Raw genomic sequence first — 21,925 nt, 5'->3', positions numbered from 1 at the left:
TCATCATGGATTTAAAGAGAATATCTGAAATCAGAGCAGGAAAGAGACAAATGTATTTGTATATGTTCCTGTCTGTGGTCCTCTTTAGACCCAAATTCATCTGAAATTGCTTGGGTCAGGCCCCCTGAGTCTTTGCCCAGGCAAAGTTTGTGTTGAAATCAAAGATCAAATATCTTACTTCTTACAATAATCAAAAATGCAGTGGAATCACAGAACAGAGGAGTTTGTTCTTTAGATCTGTATTTCTAAAACTCATAAGCTGCTTTGTAACTGCCGTTGACCACCAGTGCACTCAGACTCTGTTTTGCTGGTGCTCAGGCAGCAAATGGGAAATAGTGAGAGGTAAGAACCTGCTTTAAACCAATTGACTGCCTCATTAACGGGTGAGGAGGTGGGATTCTAACAATGGTTAAAAATCATAACCATCAGAAACTCATAGCCCTCAGATGTAGCCACGCAAAGCTAATCTCTCCACTCCTGCCCTATAGTTAATGAAGTGGGAGACCTCCTTCAGAATACCAGGTGCCTCCATGGAAGAAGCTCCTTTCTCTTCCCTGCCCATGAAGGCAGACATCTTCATAGTTTTTGTGGATACATCCCCACAGGTGTTAAGGAAACAGTTAGCAATATAATATTTCTAGTTAGATCTGTTCACTTCCGTTTTGTTCAAGATACTACTTAAGGTTTGTAGAATTGAGGCTACAATGTTCACTTATATGGAACAAGAATAAAGTTCAGTTCAGCATGTATAGGTATTTCTAGGAAACATCAATTTTTATTTATTTATTTCACAGAAAGAGCTGAAAATTCAAGTGGTTTTCCATAACAAGAATTGAGAAAGATACCAAGAAAATTCAGAAGAGAGATACGACCTCAGTGTGGATGTTGATGAATACAGGCAGAATTTATGCGTTATCCAGTGCCATGCCTACAGTTGATCACGCTAAGGCAGTTACACTAAAAGAGTTCTATTAGGTGCATACTGAATGTACATAATAATGTTGCTGAACAAACTGCAGAGTCCATATGCCTCTGCAGTTTGTTTTTTAAAGTATCATACTTCTAACAATAAGTCATATTCTCTGTCTCTAAAATATGGACATACGCCTCAGCAGGATGCATCTGCTAAGCTTAAAATTAAGTCAAATCATGACACATTAGGGATCCTGAGGAAGCACTGGAGGAAGAAGAGAAACGGGGTGAAAATTTAATGAAACATATCAGTACACATATATTAAAGATTCACTTTACTTCTGCCATTCTTCATATACTTAGTGCAAATATATGCAAATGCAGAGGTACTGATGACATTTCCCATTTTACAAAGCTGTTATACAAATGGCTTTGTGGAATGACAGTATAGACTTTGAATGAAATGAGAAAAGTGAAATAAATGATGTATGCATTGGCTTAGGATGAACTTAAGAAAGCTGGGATGTCTACCAGTGATTGGGAAGGTAAAGATCATCTGCTGTGACAAATAATTTAATTGGAGATATGAGGAAGAATGAAGTAAAGGAAGTCTTATTTGTGCTATTGGAAATTTCATTAGAACATAATACATTACGGGGGGGAAAAAAAAGGAATAAGAATGGTAAATTAAGAGATTTGTTTAAAAGCAGGGAAAATGGGCTTGTAAATAAATAAAAAAATATAATAATAAGAGGAATCAGGGGAATGGAAGCAGAGCTTGGACAACATAATGCCTTTAAAGACTAAGGAAAGATGTTTTTGAGACACTGGAGTTAAAGGATGAGAATGGAAATCAAACCTCGTAGCTTGGGAAACAATTTGTTTGTTTTTGAGCCAGGTAGCCAGCAACAGGCAGTCAGTGAGTTTAGGAAGGGAACGCTGTGGGCAGCTGCTGCAACACCTGTGCTGTCAGGGAAAGGAAAAGAGCTTGTGTGTTTTCCATGTGTCACATTAGGGAATCAGTGTCCTCTGTTCAAGAACCTGACCTCACTGGTGCTCAGGACATGCTCAACAGTGACACATGAGAGGAAGAGACAACTACCCAGCTGCCTACCATCAAAGAAGTTTTCAATACCAGCTTCATTTTCTTCCTTCATACTCAGTGGGGGTCCTTTTGGCCATTAGTAGCAGGACTTAGCCCAGTTATTATTGTTTTTTTCTTACCTAGGGTTCCTGTTCCTTGAGATCTTTCCTGCTCCTGGAAGAAGCTCTTTTTTTGATGTCTGAAGGGTTTCTTCTGCCCTGAACCATTCCTCTGCTGCTTCATACTGTCTGCTGCTTTGTCGCTAACTATTCTGCCTTTTAACCATTCTATTTTTTTTCCTCATTTTGCTTAGTACTCACAAGTCCTCAAGCCTTTCACTCATATTCACATTTCTGTCTTTGAGCCTTGGTCCTTTGCATCCTGTCTGCTCCTGCCACCTTTGTCAGATGGGTTTGGAAATGACAAAGCTCTAACAGAGTAGTTTGTCTTTTGTTTTGTTGTGTTTTCTACAGACGGCTCAATCAAATAAGTTACAAAATACAGGAGAGAAGGACAGCATTTTCACCAATGCAAGCAGGCAATCCAAAAGATTGCTTAGGGTCCCAAAAATTTCTAAGAAGCTTTGAGAATCAATAAACAATTCAATACTTGGATTTCATTGGCATGTTCCCTGTTTAAGGTCTTCTTTCTGTGCAACTAATATAAATAATTGTATTACTATGGCAATAATACAATTTTATACAGTAATACAATAATAAAATAATGCCATTTTATACAAGAATACAATATTGTGTAATCATATTTGCATTATTATGACAATAATACAAATAATTGTCTTATTGCATTACTGGTAGGAAAAAGAAATGTAATTTTGTTGATAAACTGAACAGAGAGTAAAGATAGCAAAGAAGTTAGGCTGCTAACCTCGGATTTGGGAAATCTGAGTCCAAATCTTTTTGAGGCTCGAGGTCTTCATGGGCTTCTGAGCGAATAAGGGTTTTTCTCTCTCCTTCCATGCACTATGAAAGGAGTGAGGTGGTTTCCTTTCCTCACAGAAGTGTTGTAAGGATGTTGTAAGTGCTCTGTCACTACATAAGTGCTGCACTTTAAGTGCCTATACAAATTTATTACTCTTATGCTAAAGACCTAAGAGCATTCTGGTAGCATTAAACAGACGTATTCAATATCTTTATTTAACTTATACTCTTCTCTTTCACAAAGTAGTTGTGTTTTCATATCCCCCCATGCATAATTATAGAAATATGACAATATCTGATGGGATGGAAAAGGCACAGGTTCCTTCAGCACTAGAAATGACATTAGAGTGATGTAGATTTATTTTGGTTTTAAATAGGACTGTCGATTCTATAGCTAAGAAGAATGTTTTGCAAACATCATTCATATTCTGTATGAGTATACATTTCACACTTTTGACTTTCCTGATTTTCTATTCTCTAATAAAAATATGAAGGGTGTGAAATACAGAAAAACAGCTTGGGCATCACTCCAAGTCCTTGTGTATTTTGTATGGATATTCATTTTGACAACTCCTTTTGGGACTTCATATAGGTTAAGGGGCTTCAGGGTATCAATGGAGGTCACATTTCGGTGACAACTTCTTGTAAATGTTCCTAAGAGGCTACTGGCATTAGTCCAACACCTTGATTAAGAGACTTTTCATTTGTCTTGCACAATGTTATGATGGAAAAATTATTCTCAGGCAGAGGAGAAGACCAAGAATTATGAACCACATGTTCTCCTTACTTCATTTTTGAAGTCTCAACAACAGCCATACATGTTTAAAGCCTTGGTCTAAGCTGCAGAATTGTGCATATTTTCCCCTCAAGGAAGAAGTGGAAGGGCTTCAACATTTTCCCAAATTAAATTACAACTTTGATCATGATTTAATTCACTGTGGGAGATGGCTGTAAATTGCTACAGATTTAGCAATTTATGGGTGCCAGGCACCCATTTCATCTGCAAAAGCTGTTAGATATTATGTTAGAGGCAAATGGTCAAAACCATTAAAAATCTATTTTGCATATAATACACAACAGTAACAAAAAATGAGTTCACACTTTTAAACAAAAATAAACCTTGCATATCTACTTTTCTCTGCAGGAATGTTGATAAGTACATTTAAATTCCTCTATAAATCTATGCTATTTTTCCCTGGTGATAGTGTGAAAGATTGGTAATAAAGTATAATTTCTTTGTAAAACAGGCACACACATCATGCACACATGGTTTGGTTTTCAGAAGGACTGATAAAATAAAAAAGAATTGACTGGTCTTGACAAAAATCAATCAGTATGGGATGTTGCAAGGACTTTGAAGTGCATTCAACATAGAAAATGTCATACTCTAAATCTGCCAGCCTTGAGAATGTCTCCTTAATTTTTAGCAACAGACATTTTAGCACAATGGATAAAAACAAACATTTAAGTAACATGAAAAATCAGCTTTGAAGAGAGCAACTCTAGGCCATTTTTAATCACAAAAAGTAATGACAGCAATGACTTCCCCAAAGACTTTAAAAATACTGAAGGCTTGCACCATTTTGTGCATTTAATCATCATGTTTCATATTGCAAATCCTCTGTCAGCTTTTTTGGGAAACCCTTCCTACAGCCTGACACCTCTCCCACAGCAGCAGAAGAGGCTGAGATGACAACAGTACGGGGGGACGCATGGTCTGTCAGGGCTGCTGATGGGAAATGAGGACATTCAGGTGGACGACCACCCAAAGCGACCAATGCTGGAGCTTTTTGATTGGAGCGGTTGTCCCCTGAGGTGCAATTTGCTATTTAAATCTGTCAAAAGCTTTTAATATTGAAGGCTTAATTGCATCATTTGGGAAGACTTTTATGAAGAAAGATGAGCCTTTATAAAGGCTTAGCTACGGATGTCCAGTTAATACAGTGCTTTGGGTATCTACAGTATCATATAAACGGTACCAAAATGATGCAAGGACGTATTTCTGTCTTTCTCCCTTCCCTTCCCCTTTATTTGACATTTAAGTCTAGGGACAGGAGTTTATGCTCCGGGCTCTGTCCTTTATGTTTTGCTCACTGGTGCCACTCTGCCCAGGGTCTCCATGGCCCAGCACCCAGCCCAGCTCCTGGCAGGCGTTGCTGCCTCCAGACACCCCTCCCTGACCTCCTGGATGCCTTTGATGGGACCCAGGCACTCAGCAGTGGCAGCAGCTGGAAGGTGGGCAGGACGGACATAGAGGATGGGTTTAGCCAAACTTTGGCAAAAAAGAAACAAACCAGCAAATCACTCTGACTCCCACTGCTCCCATGACCTGTGAAGCTACTCCAGACGGCCCAGATGGCCCAGCACCACCCAGGAGAGCAGGGCACAGGTACAGCACTCTTCTCTACTCCCTGCTGCCTGTCAGCTATGCACACAAACCATAACATTCCTGCATATTCTGGTGCTATCACAAACCCACCAAGATGAGACACCCGCCCCCCAATGCACACCTTTCCTATTGCCCCCTCCTTCCCCTCCAACCCATTCTCTTACACACCAGGCACCCTCTCCGACTTATCCATAACTGGCTGAGTTTGTACTTATCTCTTTCTTTCCCTAACAGTATTTGTGGAGGGGGAGATTAACCATAAACTGAAATTAATTGGCATGTAAAATTATTTGAAAAATGCAAATTAGACCATTAAATCATTTAAAATGTCATGCATAGTGCAGCACAAAATTTGGCAGGGAGAAGGGGTGATTATCACAGGTAGGCAGTCCAGCAGATGGCTGAGTGCTTGGGAACACTGGCTGCAAGAAAAGGATGTTGTTCATAGCTCCTGGACTGCCTCTTTACATGTTAATAAACAACTACTACTACAGTAATGGAAATTCCTATCAGCTCTTTTTGCTATACTGTGGAGCCTGTGAATGGTGATATTTGCATAACCACAATGCTACCACATACTTATCTCTGCAGGATAATTTAAACTTTAATGCTTCCAAAGCTGGTAAACTCAAGCTGGTGAAATAAGTGGTGTTTTTAGTGGGCGAGTAATGATGCCCATTTAGTTCTCATATTTAAGTTCTTATGGAGTGTTTTCATAAATCTTAGCTTTAGTTGGATACCATGGTGAATTGTATGTCTATGTGGATGTAATAACTCCTATATGTTGTAAGGCAGTTCAGGTGCACTGTGAGATGCAGTTATATTTCATCAGACTTTTTGTTCACACTGTTTGCTGCCCCTTCATGATCCAATGAATCGGGAAACATGTTAATTGCAATGAATACTACGGTTCTTTATTGGCTGAATGGTGATATTGTGGGAATGTGCACAGAATCTGGTTAGGGAGCTGTGTCCTTCCTACAGTACAGGAAAAGGAACCGTAAGCTACAACCCGATGGGATCAATCTCAGAAAAGAACCTGCGGTATCAAGCAGGTGGCAGATGGAAACTGCCTGTGTAGGAAAGTCCAGATAGTCAGTGCTGCAAATATCCTACTTTGGGAAGGCTGAATCTTTATTCATTTCTGGACCACTGTCATCTGTATTTTTTCTTATAGTCAGCCTGAACTCAGTGTAGATTCAAACTGCCCCCAGGTGAATCCTATTCTGTCCTTTGCACCAGGAGACTTTGAAAGGAGTGCCCTGGGTCCCTGTGGCTGTTTGAGAGGGTGATCAGAAACTTCAGGGCATGGGCCCATGCCCAGCCTGAGGAGGAAGCCTTCACTAGATGAAGACTCGGAAGGAAATCCTGACCTTCATAACACGGTTCCTGCTAGGAACAGAAATGGGAAGCTCTCTCAGGTTTGAAGGTGCCCTGTGGGCCAGCCTACACATGGAGCAGATAACACTTACAGTAAAAATGCTGGAGCCATACAAAGCCATACCTGATGCTGTCTGAGACTTGCAGTTGCCCCTGAAAGCAAAAACACAGTCTTGCTCAGAGGTAGGAGGTTAAAGTGGAGACAGTCCAAAATGAGGTTTTTGTCTGTTAGGACAGTGCTTACATTTCATCAAAATAATAGACAACCCATCCCACAAGCCAGGCGGAGCATGATGGTTATCATAATACTCAGGGTAAACTTCCCTAGAACTGGTGCAATGTATAAAGTATCCTCAGGCATCCATATCCATTGATATCTGTGGGGATATTCAAAACCTGACTGGTCCATGGGCAACCTGCTATAGCTGTTTCTGCTTGAGCAGGGGGACTGGAGCAAGTGATCTCAAGAGGTCCCTTCCAACTGGTTCTGATTCTTAGTTTAGAAGCAGCTGTAAGGTATAGTGAGGAAATAGCAGCTGCAACTTTAAAAAAAAGTTTAGAAAATGCTTCAAAAACCAAAGTAGACAAAGTGCCAGGTGGCCAGTATGATATTGCCACAGAGTGGATTTATAGCATCATTAATTTGACATCAGACTTCTCTGTGTTCTCCCTTACCGAAAGTACCAGTGCTGCCATCAACTGTTCCACAAAAAGACAAATTACTTTCGGTGGCACAGAGCACATAAACTTCAAGTTCATTTCTAAAACTGGAATCTTGGATCGAAGCAAATATAAACCTCATGATTTTCATCTTCTCAATCTGAACGGAATATTGTCAAACAGATACTTTCTCATTAAACCTTTGAGAAGTCAGGATTGTAATAATCAGCATTCCTTTAAACAATAAGGTATTATCGAAAAAGCAGTAGATTTTGGATCTAACAAAAGATATGTGAATACACAATTCATGATCAATATTATTTATAGATATACTTAGAATTCATCCTCTCACTATAGAACATGCAATTAATATTTCTCTTTCCCCCACTAACTTGCTGTGTGATATTAATCATGTAACTACTCTGAGGTGAAATCAAACTGAGACCCTATACATATTTCAAGTCAGTTTATACATTGTCATGCTATATATATATATATATATATATTTACTGACATCTAATTTAGAGGTTTATCTAGCTTCATAGGTATTCTGTAAATGTGTTTTCTTTTAATTATCAGTACAAACTAAAGGTAGCACTAGAGTCCTGGTATGTATTCATGTGTGTGTTGGTATCTTTATTTTTTTTTAGTAATCTATTCACTAGAAATACATAAGCGGCATTACATAAGGAACATGTCAGTCTGATCACTGACAGTTTCTGACTTTTTTACATGAAGTTAATCTTAGAAATCTTTGCACAACCCATCTGCATGCTATAAACTATTTAATGTTCTTTAGCTGCTTTTTAAAGACTTCATACAAACCCTTCAGAGGACTGTTTTTCAGACAGTCAATAACCAGAATTTTCGCTCCCTGTGACAATTCCTATTAAAGCCTCACATAATATAGATAAGCAGTAAATACAAGTGAAAAAGCCAAGAATCTGCGGTCACTCACAAATCTCATGGCATAACATGTTTCTTTCTTACTTGTGACAACATTATAATGACTATTTAACCCTGAGGCTCAATTAAAGCCTTAAAAGTACTTTTAAATTATTGATTCAAAGGCATCAAGGAACAACCAATGGTTGCATATGATTTTATATTGTAAAAGTTACAGTAATTTAAATTGCAACCCACAAATGAATTATTAAAAGCAGTATTAATATTGCTGCCGGTAACATAATATGGTTTTAGATTTTACTGAAGAGGGGTTTGTAAAAGGAGGGAGCCCCCCACCCCTGGAAATCATTGATTTTTCTCTCTTTCTAAACACTGTCTGTCCCCATTGCTCAGAATGACATACGTGATCATTGCTGTCAGGCAGTAAATGAAGTTTCTGTTCAACACACTCCCTGACAAGAGAAAGCCAATGCAAAAGCATTTGTCAAAGGAAAATGAGATGCTACTAAATCCTTCGAGGCAGCATTTGCCCGCTTCTCTATCCAAAGAAAGTGAATAAAAGAACCTCTGCATGGAAGAAGGTATGTTCTGGAAAAGAAGAGTAGCAAAGTAGAAAAACAAAGGAATGAGTAGAAAAACCCTCATTTGTAAGAGATTTGAAGTTTTAAGAATAAAAGCACAGAACATCAGCAAGTCATACCCAGGCTGGTGATACAGCTGCACACCTCCATTACAAAGAAAGAAAAAGGCTGTGAAAAAGATGAATCCTTTCTCTCCCTCTGATGTTTATCCTTGCTGGGGTCAAAGCAATTTGAATTGCTGACACTGAACATAAATATGTATTTGGCTACTTTCATATTTTGATCTAATTTTAAAAATATATCAGTTTATTAATCTGTCATCTGCAGCTATGTGGGAATTTTGTTAATAAAGTCAATCACCTCCACAGGACAGATTAAAAAAATATTCACCTAAATTTTATTACTCTGAATATTGAAGAAATTATACAAGTATGCAATAAGTCTTAGTTATTTCTCCAACCCCAAAAGAACCCTAATAATCCAGCAATATACTGGGAACATGACCCTATTTTCCTGAATCCTAATTCTGGCCAAACCACTAAGCCAAACTTTCATTATACAAAACATGGGAGAAATCCAGTCTGTCCTTCTCCTGCCTTGAGGGGACTCAAAAGAAGGATCCTGGTGAATGGTTTTCATGATTTTTAGATATCAAGATAATTTGAAATTTTTAGAAAACAATCCTATCCACATTATGATTTTACTTAGAGCTTCAGGATCAATTTAGGGAGAGCATTAGGAAATCTAAAGCTTCAGGAATCCATACTGCAGACCCCATTCAGCCTGATGCAAGGAGTTATGAAGAACGCTGGTAATCAGTAGCAAGCACGGGTTTATGTTCTGGTGTGAACAGTGGAGTCTTGGTTACACACAATTTTAGATTTAGGATTTGCACTAGGAAACTAGTGGCACCCACAGCCACATTTATTGCTGTATTTCAGCAGACTTGTTAAGCATCAGTGTAAGATCAGTTGTCTTAAACTGTGCATCATTTTAAGACAAAGCCTTACTTTGTTACTCTGCCACTGGAAATGATCCTCAATCCAAATTTCAGGTTAGGGTTAGGAATGGGGTTAGGATTAGGAAATCTGTAAAGCCTGAAGAACTCTGCTGAACTCGGTGGGCGTTGGAGAGTGCTGGTAAAGGTGGAGTCAGAGATATTTTTTAAGATTTCAGGCAAGAGACATCATTTTTTAAGGACAGAAGTGGATATAGAAAATGAATAGCCTGAATATCCCTTGTATTTGGACAGACTTGCAGAGTAAGAAAAACTGAGAGATTTAGTTTGTTTTCCATTGCCTTTCTCTCATTTTCCAGTCTAAAGTTCAGGAAAAGGTTAACGCTGGACTCAACATTAGTAAATCTAAAGCTGCTGCAGGACTTGCAGAAATTTGTTCTGGAGAATCTGAGAATTTAAAGTGGGACCTCGGGGCTACTGCTTCTGCTTTTTTTTTTTTTTTGGTAGTCCTAATGCTATATATGTACTTTATATATATACATGTTATATGTATATATGTGTTTTATATATATATATATATATATACACACATATATATAATACACATAACACAGGCATGTGTTTTACCCAGCTGGGCAGCTGAGCTCCACCACATGCCACTCTCTCACTCCCCCTCCTCAAAGAGAAAAGAAGAGAAAATATATGAAAAGGGCCCAAGGGTTGAGATAAGGACAGGGAGATCACTCTATGATTATCATCACAGGCAAAACAGACTCAGCATAGGGAGATTAATGTAATCTATTACTTATTACTAATGAGCTAGAGCAGTGAGAAACTTAAAGCAAACTAAAAACACCTTCTTCCCAACAACCCTCTTCAGTCTCCTCCCCCTGAACGGTGTAGAGGAATGGGGCATGGCGGCTGTGGTCAGAGTATAGTGCTTCTCCTCTGCTGCGCCTTCACGGTCCCTCCCTGCCCCTGCTCCCCGTGGGGTCCCTCCCACGGGATGCCGTCCTGCCCGAACTGAGCCTGCGGGGGCTGCCCACAGGCAGCAGCTCTTCAGGAACTGCTCCCACACGGCTCCGTACCACGGGGTCCATCCCCCAGGAGCAAACTGCTCCAGCACGGGTCCCCCACGGGCGGCAGCTCCCCCCAGACCCCCTGCTCCTGCGTGGGCTCCTCTCCACGGGCTGCAGCTCCGGCCCGGGGCCTGCTCCTGCGGGGGCTCTCCATGGGCCGCAGCCTCCTCCAGGCCACATCCACCTGCTCCACCGGGGGCTCCTCCACGGGCTGCAGCGTGGAGATCTGCTCCGTGTGGGACCCATGGGCTGCAGGGGGACAGCCTGCTCCACCAGGGGCCTCTCCACAGGCCACAGGGGAAAGGGAAACTGCTGCTGCGTGCTTGGAGCACCTCCTGCCCTCCCGCTGCACTGACCTTGGGATCTGCAGGGCTGGTTCTCACTTTGCATTCTCCCAGCTGCTGTTGTGCAGCAGGTTTTATTTCCCCTTTCTTAAAACTGCTCTCACAGAGGCACAAACAGCATTGTTTATTGGCTCAGCGCTGGCCAGCGGCAGGTCCCTTTGGAGCCAGCTGAAACTGGCCCTGATCTAACATGGGGCAGCTGCTGGATACTTCTCACAGAGGCTACCCCTGCAGACCCCACTACCAAAACCTTGCCACGTAAACCCAATACAGCATGTATTACATAATATTAAATATATTAGAATGTGTATTTTATAACAAAACTTATAAACATGTATCTATGGATCTAGTCCCTGTTCTTCAACAAGAGCAAGGAGGGTGGTTTATATTAACCCTATCTGGCTTTGTAACATCATGGCCTGGCATGATCCAGTATTTCTGTTTTTGTTTGTTTGTTTGTTTTTCAGCTTTAAGTTTACAATTTTAATGATAAACGCAATTGCATACTTAGCTAACCTGGAATACACACACACAACTAATCTCCAAAAGACAGAAGTCTACCACTTTACCCACTCAAAGCCCTGTAAATTCAACAATCATTTCAGTTCTTAAGACTATTACTTTTCTATCCATTGCTCTGTTTCTTTCTGAATCCTGTAAGATCTCTGAAGATTATAAGAAGGCTGGTGCCTATCCAGGACATTCAATTCTATTCTATTTCAAAATATGATTTCCCTCACTGTTTGATTCTCTATTGTCCTGTTAGACAGGAGCAGATTTGTGACTCGGAATTGGTATTTTTTGTTAATTCTTGTAGGATTAGAGACATCATATAATTAAGATTAGCATTGTAGGCTAAGGCTACTGTAGGCTATTGTTCTCTTTTATCATTAATATCAGTGCATTGTCTATAACTAAGCTTAGGTCTATGGGTTACAGTTAAGAAATCTAAAGCCTAAGGATCCTATTTTATTCCTGGATTGTTCCCAGCCTACAGAATACAGAGATGTGCTCATTCTGATAAGGACTTTTACTTCATTTTCATTTTTTTGGTCCCCTGGCTATGATAAGTTAAGTATTATGGTTGGAATAAAGTTAGTATTGAAAAAGTCTAAACACTCAAAAAGCTTATTTAAGATTCTTCAGAGTTTCCAAAGACAAAAAGAACAATTCACACAGTTATTGCCACTGTCTTCCAGTAGAAGATTTTTTACCCAAAGATACAAGTTTAAGTTAGAATTGTGGTTACATTTCAATGATTAAGAATCACAAAAATGTCCAAAACAGAGAAAAGAACAAATTGGGATTGGACATTATTGTCTGTTTTACAGTAGGCTTTGAACCCCTCAGAGCCAGTTCCAGGAATGCAATTAAGGTTAGGGACTGTAAAATAGACAACTTCAACCATCCAATTTAGAGAATAGTTCTACACATCCTGAAAAGACAGAAAAAAAAATAGGTGTAAGATTAGGGACAAGCCCTTTAATCAAACTTGTTTGCAGGGAGTGTCTGTAGTTTAAGGTCAGAGCTGTAGTCAGGGTTCCGGCTTTGCAACCTGTAGCATAGGAAGCTGTACTTATTACTGGGTTAGTTAAAGCCTTTGGCATTGGAAAGAATGCTCATAAGTGCCAGTAATATTTTCATATTACTGTGTTATTTGATTTTGTAGGCATCTTGGCTTACTACTAAATAAAATATGACAAGAGAGTGCACTGAAGCATTGGTCCCTGCATCATTCCTATTGCTTATCAACAGCTTGCCTACACATCATTCACCTGCTCCAAATAACACACTTCAAGACAAATTCTATGTGTGATTTTAAGGATAGCTTACTCCAGGGGCAGTTCCCAAAAGGCCAGGCTGGATGGGACAGCAAATCTGTTTCATTCTGCTCTATAGAGTTCTCCAAAACCCATCCACTTAGCCTTTGTACCCACACCTCCTTCTATTCTTGGACACTCAACACACAACTTCCATTGCTGTTAAAAAAATAAAACAAACAAGCAAACCTTCCCCATTTCCATTACTAGCCTGGAAAGTGACAGTTGTTGAAATGGAGGCACATAGCTACACATAATCTCATCCCAATGAAACTTTGCTACTAAAATCAGGTCTGCTTCTTTAAATCTCATTTTAGCCATAGGAAGCACTGAATATTTTGAAAGAAAATTCTTAGGGGAAAGTTCCTGAAAAGTCTGTCAAAATAATATGATGGCAAAAGCTGTGCAAAGATATGATAACTCAAAGCAATTCAATGGTAAGCATGCCCTCAGAACAAGGATGTGACTGCTTAAATTATTCTATTGGTTTAATACCCTAGAGCACTTCAGAAATGCCCCCAAACTCAATTTCAGCAAAATCCCTCCTTGGCCTAAGAAGTTGATGTCTTGAATGGATGAAAAAGTGAAGAGAACTCTGCACTGAACAAATGTAAAGAGAAAAAGAATAAAAACATACCACCGATGCTTAATATAGATGGAATAACTGGAGGTAACTTAGATAAAGGCTAGCCCAAAACATGACCTTCATAAACACCCTAAATGCTTCCACCTGAGGAAAAAAAAAAAACAAAAACAAACAAACTGGCATTTGCAATACAAAGGGCATTGAGAAAACAGAAATTTGGATGGATGCTATAGGTATTTTTCAGTGTGTGATCCCTTTTCTGTTTCTTGTAGCTGAATGAAATATTGAAATCACAAAGGCACAGCTGCAGCAAAACACACTAGCACAAAAACAACACAATTTATAAATGCCTTGTGTTATTGAAATCTTCCACATTTGAAACAAAAATTTAGCATTTCAGGGTAAGTACTGTATGAAATCTCTCCCCAGATTCTGTTTCACCTGGCTACAAATTACCTTCATTTTGCTATAAATGGAAAATGAGCAGATATGTTCTCAGTCTATTTGCATTAAGAAAGGTGAATCAGAAGCATCTTTCAGAGAGCTGTCTATTTCAGCAGTACCCTAACATTTCCTATTGTGAAAATTCTCTTTCCAATCCACAAGTACAGACTATATCTAGCTCAACCCACCAATACAACCTATAGTAGGAAAAGCCTCTAATTTTGATATGAACTCAGGGCCCATCTCTAACACAATTTAGTGGTGGCAGTAGCGGGTGTTCAAAGGATTGACAAAGTGAATGCATTTTCCAGCCTCTTGAAAGTTAGTCTCAAAACACTACAGTTCCTGCATAGTGACTGAAATTCATTGTCATGAAATAACTGTAGGCTATCAGTACCATATGTGAAAGATGTTGATTTTAATCCATTTCTGTCACAATGAATCCAACACTGTGTTTAACACAGCAGCAGAGAAGCCAAGGGACTATTGAGGGGGAAATACCCAGATGCTTAGAACCTAAGCAGTAGCTCTTCAGTATCAAAGCTGAGATTCTCTGAAAGAGAAAAATGCAGGCTCTTCCACTGTCAGGTCCTGCAGGACAGAGGTTTTGCAACTAAACAGAGCCTTGTGATGGCATAAGGCATTTGGTTCAATGCTTTGAATATGCATTTCACAATGTATTTGCAGGTAACCATGTTCACAAATACAAACGGTCATGCTAGTTCTGTGCATGTGCTACCAGAGCTGTATCCTTTAATCCTCCATTTCCCATATATGTGGTTAGATGGCTACCTAGCCTGTGCAAAAACAGGAGGGAGAAAAAATCTGTGCATGTTCCATACTGAACAAGCAAAATAAGCACATTTCTATGATTTAGTAGTAGGCTGAGCAGTCATTTTTTTACTGAAGAGTACTCATGAAACCTTCAGAAATGCTGAACAAGATGTCTAGCTTTCTAGACCATTTTATGTGTTATGAAAATAGCAAAACACCTACCTTCTTGCAGCTGTCTGTATGTCAGTGTGGCAAGTTCACTTCTGTTGCAGAACCAATAAAGGATTCAAGCACATAGTTCAGGGCTTCTGAGATGCACTGGGAAGATTAAATAAACAAAATATATTTTTACTTCTTTTGTCGAAACTGAGGCAATATTTTACAGTTTGCAGTACTGCAGCTACACCACCACCTACATACTGGGAGCTGTAGTCACCCAACAGAGGATTCCCTACCTTAGTCACTGTAGTGCCAGGGAAACATTTACATTGCCCTTGCGGTCAGCTCCCATTTCACTTTTCATCTCAGAGGAAGCACGTATCAGTGGGGTTTCCCTGTGTGCCATTTACCTGAAGCAATACCTGCCTGGTATAGAGAGGTATTCTGAATGGTATTACAGCAAATCTGAAACAGATAGTAAATACCATAAGTTCTCAACATTAACGAATTTTCATGTGCAGACCTAACAGAGTCTACCACACATACCCATGGTACTAAGTAGGTACCCATACCTACTTAGCTCCCTAGGGCCTTTTTCCCCACAGCTCTTCTTGCCCCTCTTTTTCCTCTTTTGCTCTTGCACTCTTTCCCGTTGTCTTCCTCCCCCTTTCCTTCTCTGCTTCCCACACTATGAAGCACTTAGTTCTGTTCCCTCTACCACACACTCCATTGTGAATGCCTCTAATTTCTTAATTCATCGTTGCAAACAATCCTAATTCATAAATTAAATTGTGTTCACTGCCCTGTGAATTAAGTCAGTTCCCAAACTCGGTGCATAATTTCCAACTTTGCTGTAATTAAATGCATTCATAATGTAAATATTATTCCCACTGTGTTATTTAACATTTTTCCTTCCACCTTAAATCTACTGTTTTAAGAGGCAGAATATATGCAACTTTAATATAATTTATTCAAAAGCTAGACTAAGCTGGACTATTTTACTGATGAAATCCCTGTTTCCAGTCATATGAATTATTGGGCATGAAGTTCTTAAATATTTTCCTTAGTAATGCTAGATAGCTCTCTTGAAGCTGGTTGCATTTCAGTTTTTCCTGTTTGTATTCTCACTCTTTGTAGTTTCAATTTTCTGTTCTCCTTGCAAATTATTTTCTTCTGATACTGATACTTCTCAGTTTGAGACAAAGGAGAAGAGAGACTGACTTTCTAAATATTATGCCTTGAATTACTCTTCTATAAAAGAAGCAGGTTTTATCATGCTCTAGCAAGTGCATTTGTTTTCCACTTTTCTTCTGCCCTTTCCTATGTGTTTGTCTATCTGATCCTGTAACCGTTCAATACAAAAAACACATATGGCCAGAGGTAAGGGCAAGGAGCAAAACCTCTGTCTCCTTCATAAGAGCCATACCCAGAAGCTTAGTGGAAGATCCTATCCTAAAGCCTTCTCCTCCCAACTCCCAGTACCAAAGTTCCCAGCCTAGCCACAGAAGTGACCTATCTTCCACCAAAAGAACCTTTCTTCTCCCAGTTTGGCTAGTCCTGCTCAAGGGGAAGAGCAGAGGTGGCCATGAGTCCCTTCAGGCAGCCATGGGAAATTAACTACAGACTACTGTTTCTTGTAGGATTACTACCCTGTTACATGCTAGTGGGGGGTTGGAAATGGCTGTTTCTACTTCCAGCTGTGTTTTCTAAGACAGCCTTTTTTTTTTTTTTTTAAGTAGTTAAAACAAACAAAACCAAAACCCTCTGTGAGTAGTACCTTAAATCAAGATGTTATCTAAGAAGCTTCCAAATTTTATTAAGAAAGAATATTATTTTACTATATGGGAAAATGAGGAATTATGTAATTATTCATATTTATTTCAGATCTAATGGAAAATAGTCCCATAATCATAGAGCAGGAAATAATTTGTAATTATAATAATTATAGAAGAAATAGATGTAAAATTATACACAAGTTTCCAGCAGTGTATAAACCCAGTAGGCTGGGAATTTACTAGCACTATGGGAGACATTCATTAAAACTTTCATATATTGGTATGAAATACCATAATTACTTTGAGAAGAACAGTATCTTATTACAGATAATTACTCCCATTTCAAGCAGCTTTAGGCTATTGGAACTGGCAAGGAGAACTCTGAGGGTGCTGGGTTTTGCACCCTGGTGATACACAGGTTTTGTCACTTGAGGATCTCCATAGCACAAGTGATGTTGTGTCTTTGGGTACTCACTATTGAAAGAAAGCTGGTGGCAGGACTTCTGGTGACCTTCACTCATGTTCACTAGATTCCAGCACATGTATTGGTGGCGCATGAAAATCTGAACAGTAAGCTTTTTTAACTGTGTCTGTGTGGTAACAGCATCTAATTATCCGTGTGTGTTTTGTTCAGCTAATTATATTCACAGGGAAAAATAGCTTCTAGAAGCTGTTTTCCAGGCATGTGCCATCAATAAGCCATGTCTGGATGTGTATTATTAGGTTTCATGCCACGCAGTCAGTTTAAGACATGCTCCACTAGCATTCCAATGCTAGTAATTTGGGCCTTAATGCTTAATTACATCACAGCCCTCAGACAGTAACTGGGTAGTGCTCTGGTCAAAATCTTGACTCAGCAGTGTGAGGTTAATTAGGTAGGACTATAAAACAAATGAGTGTGAGTATCGCAGTTTAAAATGCCTTTTTTTTTTTTTTTTTTTTTTAGTAGCAGTTCATTGAGGTTGGGTACATCACTTCTCTTGCTTTATTTAGGGAAAGGAAAAGGCTCAAGAGAGCTGGAGATTTTATCATCTGAGTATCAGGCTACCTGGATCCCATCTCAAACTCAGATGACCACAAAAAAATAACAACCCTACAAGCACACCAAATTTAACAATCAAAGAAACTGTCACAACAGAAGGGCAGGTTATGTGCTGCCAAATGCACACTGATTGTCACTCTCAGGAGTCCAATATCCCCCCACACCCCCAAGGTCTAGGAGAGCTCTTACCTACCAAAGCCCCTTCCTTGGGTGAGTAGGAAAGTATTAAATTAAATGGTGTCAAAAGTGCCAGTTTCTGTGGAACTTGCTTTGACATATGTAAGGAAAACATTTAGATTATATATATGGCTACAGTACAGACAGCCATTCGCCTATGAAGCTTGATTTGTGTATGTTTATAAAGTATGTGGAAACCCTCAGAAAAAAAAAAGATGTAAGAAGCAGTGCAAAATAATCCTTGTAACCAGTAACTGGTAGAAGGGGGGCACATTGCTCTGGTTTCCATTACTGCCCCCTGTCTTCAGCCCACCCAGCAATATAGTCTCATTACTCCCACTTAATTCTTTGTTGTATTACAACAACATAACACTTTAAATAATATTTCAGCCGTATTGTGTTTTCCTTCATTGTACACCTAAACACATAGAATATGCATTCAGCACATATGCATTCAGCATAGTTTTTTCGGTGCTTACTTTATCTCTTGCAGGAAGTCTTGCCTGTATTTTTCTAACATATTTGCTACTCTTATCTCAGTAATACGTCTAAAGAAAGTCATCAAAGGGCAGAGAAGTGTCAGATTTATCAATGAAGTCACTGGATTCAAGGAGTCTTGTCTTTAAAAAAAATGTATTAAGAAGATGGAATAAATAACCCAGTGGGGCAGATGTCTTGTAGTGAGCTAAGGAAGGCTAAATAGAAGGTTGGTAGGTAGTGATAAGTTGGAACTTATTTTTTCCCTAGCATTAAATATAGAAAAAAATATCAGAAAAGTGGATTATTGAAATTTCTGGGCCTTGTTGCATTCATTCACTAATCCTGGCTGCCTACTTACCTGCAGTGAGAAATATCATTCCTGACCTTCTTATTATGATACCCTGGGGACAGGATCTGACCATAGCTTGACTGCGTTACTACTACGGCATTCAACTGCTCTGCCTCTAGAATAAGAAACTGAAGTAATATGATTACCCCAACATGTCCAGGAAATGATTTTGCAACAGGATAATCATTAAGAGTAGTTTAATTCTACTTTCCATCTGTTTTTACTAGCCATCCAATTCTGACTGTTTCCTGACCAAAAAAGTAGTTTTCCTGACAGATGTATTGGAATGGGATGCCACTGGGGACCGCTTCTTCTTCTACACCTGACCAGAAACTAGTCATTTATCTGGAGCATGTCAAAAACAAGCAAATAAATAAATAAATAGGGGAAAATACATACAGAAAATCATAAAAGGATGGCATCATCTGAACTATGATATATTTCAGAGAATTCTACAGAACATATGTGTTTGACAAACACATCCAAAGATGACAAGATTAAGAAAAAAGCAAACTGAAAAACAGCAGGAAGCAAACAAACTGTGAAGGGAAAAGAGACTTACATTTACTTCTCTCTTTTTCTGTACTGATATTTCACTGAAGTTGTTTGTGATTACAGACAGGAAAACTTATTTTTTCCCCATTGAAATCAAGTTTTAAATAAGGTAAACATACCACTAAACAAATGGAAACCAATGCATAGTCTAGTCAGTCAGTGTGCTTATTATTTCTCCAGAACATTATCACACTATAACTGAAAATGGAAGGATATTTTTTGCAGGGAGCTAAAATGATTGTTTCTAAGGATAATTTGGGGTGAATCCATTGTACTCCAATGTACTGATTAATCAATGAGTTCAGAGAAAAGAAACAAACAAACAAAAAACAACATGTTTCTGGCAAGGGGGGGGAAAAAAAAGCTGAATACAGAAGAGGAGAATCAAATCAGATGAAGAGAAAAATCAGCTTTGATTTCTTCTTTCATTTGGTTGCAGAATCCTGACAGGAATTTTCTGAGATCTACCATGAACACAAATAAAGAAAATACCTTCCTCTCTTCTAACCTAAGTTTGTTGAAGCAGCTTGGAAAAAATAAAAAATAAAAATAAACAAAACACTTTCAGTAGATCTATTCAGCCAGAAAGCAACAATTCCTTTGCTTTGGCTAGCAAAATACTTGCAAATGGTTCATCTGAACTGACAAACTCCCATGGAAAATTTTGCAGTCCTCTCTCCTCCCCACCCTAAAAATAATAATAAAAAAAAAAAACAACAAAAATAGCAATGCTTGTGCTTTGGACCTAAAGCTATAAGGTGCCACTCTAACAATTTTATAGTGTAAATGATTGAATGACAGCCTCTAGGAATATTCTTGTTTCAATTACTGGTATAGACATAGCCAAAATGTCCAAGGGTTGTTCACATTTAAACTCAATGTTCTGGAAAGGCAAACTGCACTTATTACAAGGCTGACTTGCTGTGCTAGGATATTAAAGTGAACTGATTCATCAGAGTTAAGCAAATCTTTGTTTCTTTTAGTAAACAGTCTCAGTGAACTACTGATTCCATATAATCCCAGTCATGATAAAAAATTTGAATTGCTCAACATTAAAGGCTCATTCCATTTCAGAGAAACACATGTAGTTTTTGAAAGCCATGGTTTTGTTGTTGTTGTTGTATATTTGCTTTTTTTTTTTTTTTTTTTTTCCACTCCTGTTTGAAATAATGAGATTAGTCTTACTCTGGGTGATTTTTATGGAGTAACAGATTCTGACAATGTAGTGTACCCAAACTGTGAAATATTACCTTCTAACATTCATCTGAGTCTTTACTGAGCTTCATCCAATTCCTTCAGATGGGAAACCACTTGACTGTTATACTGTGTTATAACTTGCTTTTATACTGTGTTTGTGTTCTTCAGACATTTAGTTTGATTCCCTTCTAGTAACATATTTCTTGGTGTGTGGCTATATTAAAGTCTCCAATCAAGCCTCTATAGAAGAGCTTTGTTGTTGCACCTCTCCATAACTGGAATTCCTCCAATTTATTTAAATCTTTCTGGTGCTAGTTTGATTAACATTGTGTTTAGGTGGGGACTATATTTAGACATGTGAAAGAAAGAAGTCATTTTCATGGACAATGAAAATATGTTTCTAGGATTTCTGTCCAAAATAATCAGTTTTTCTTCAGTTGTCATGTTGATACAGTATCTGACGTCTTTCCTGGATCACCACAGACACCAAAATTTGTCACACTCGTGTCCATCTAACAAAATTGTTATCTAAGCTTTAAAATAAAAATACAGCCATCTGCAAAGGGGAAAAGAAGGTAATGATACCCTTTTTGAATATCTTTGTTTTTCTCCCTCTTCTGTGTATGTGTGGGTTCTAGTGTCAGGTTCCTTCTTCATTATTGACTATTCCCCAAGAAGGAACAGCTCCAAGAATGGCAAGGTAATTCTGCAGTGCCCAAAGGTGAACATTCCCTCCCTATCTCAGCTGACCTCTAGAAGTAGCAGGCTATTTCTATCAAAAATTACAATGTAGCCTTCCTTAATTTTAGTGTCCAGCAGCAAGAAAACTGCTTGCTGGTCCATGGGTAGGTCCAGCCATCCCATCATGTCTATAAAACAGAAGAGATTGACTTCTGCAATAAGACAAAAAAAAAAAAAAAGTGTGAAGGAGGGAGAAAAAAAGCAAGGGTGAAAGCTGGCATCATTTTCCCTTGTTGCAATTCTCTCCCTCTCCCACCCCTTCACAGTTTCTCAGGATCCTCTGGAAGAGCAACAAAGTGGTAAGTGGCAACACAACTGCAACACATCAAGTAGAGAGTGAGAAGACAGCTAAGTTATAAGATATGCAAGCAGTTCAGCCTTTATATTTCTTGAGATGTAAATAACATTTACCAAGCTTGTTGTCCAGAAGTTCAAAACCTAGCAAAGGACAGTAATGAACATCTTCAACGCTGAAACACTAAATTAAATATGACATTAACAGGAACCATTTAATGCAGTTCAGCTCTGCTTTGATGGCCATTTTAATTAGATTGCTGCTGTGTTGAACTGAAAAGCTGCTGACAGCCTCAGAAAA

At 38.9% G+C, this 21,925-nt stretch overlaps 1 long non-coding RNA gene across 1 annotated transcript in view; it reads right to left on the bottom strand.

Moving 5' to 3' along the window:
* The window catches only part of LOC310897287, a 35,660-nt gene extending 23,629 nt beyond the window's left edge, over nucleotides 1-12,031 (bottom strand). Inside the window, exon 1 of the long non-coding RNA XR_014582188.1 lies at nucleotides 11,244-12,031. This is a non-coding gene — a long non-coding RNA (uncharacterized lncRNA). The remainder of the gene's footprint in view (nucleotides 1-11,243) is intronic.
* Between the last annotated feature and the right edge of the window lie 9,894 nt (nucleotides 12,032-21,925).

The sequence above is a fragment of the Anser anser genome (assembly GCF_964211835.1).
Source record: "Anser anser genome assembly, chromosome: 3".
Classification (NCBI taxonomy): Eukaryota; Metazoa; Chordata; class Aves; order Anseriformes; family Anatidae; genus Anser; species Anser anser.
This window is presented reverse-complemented; position numbering and strand designations above follow the sequence as displayed.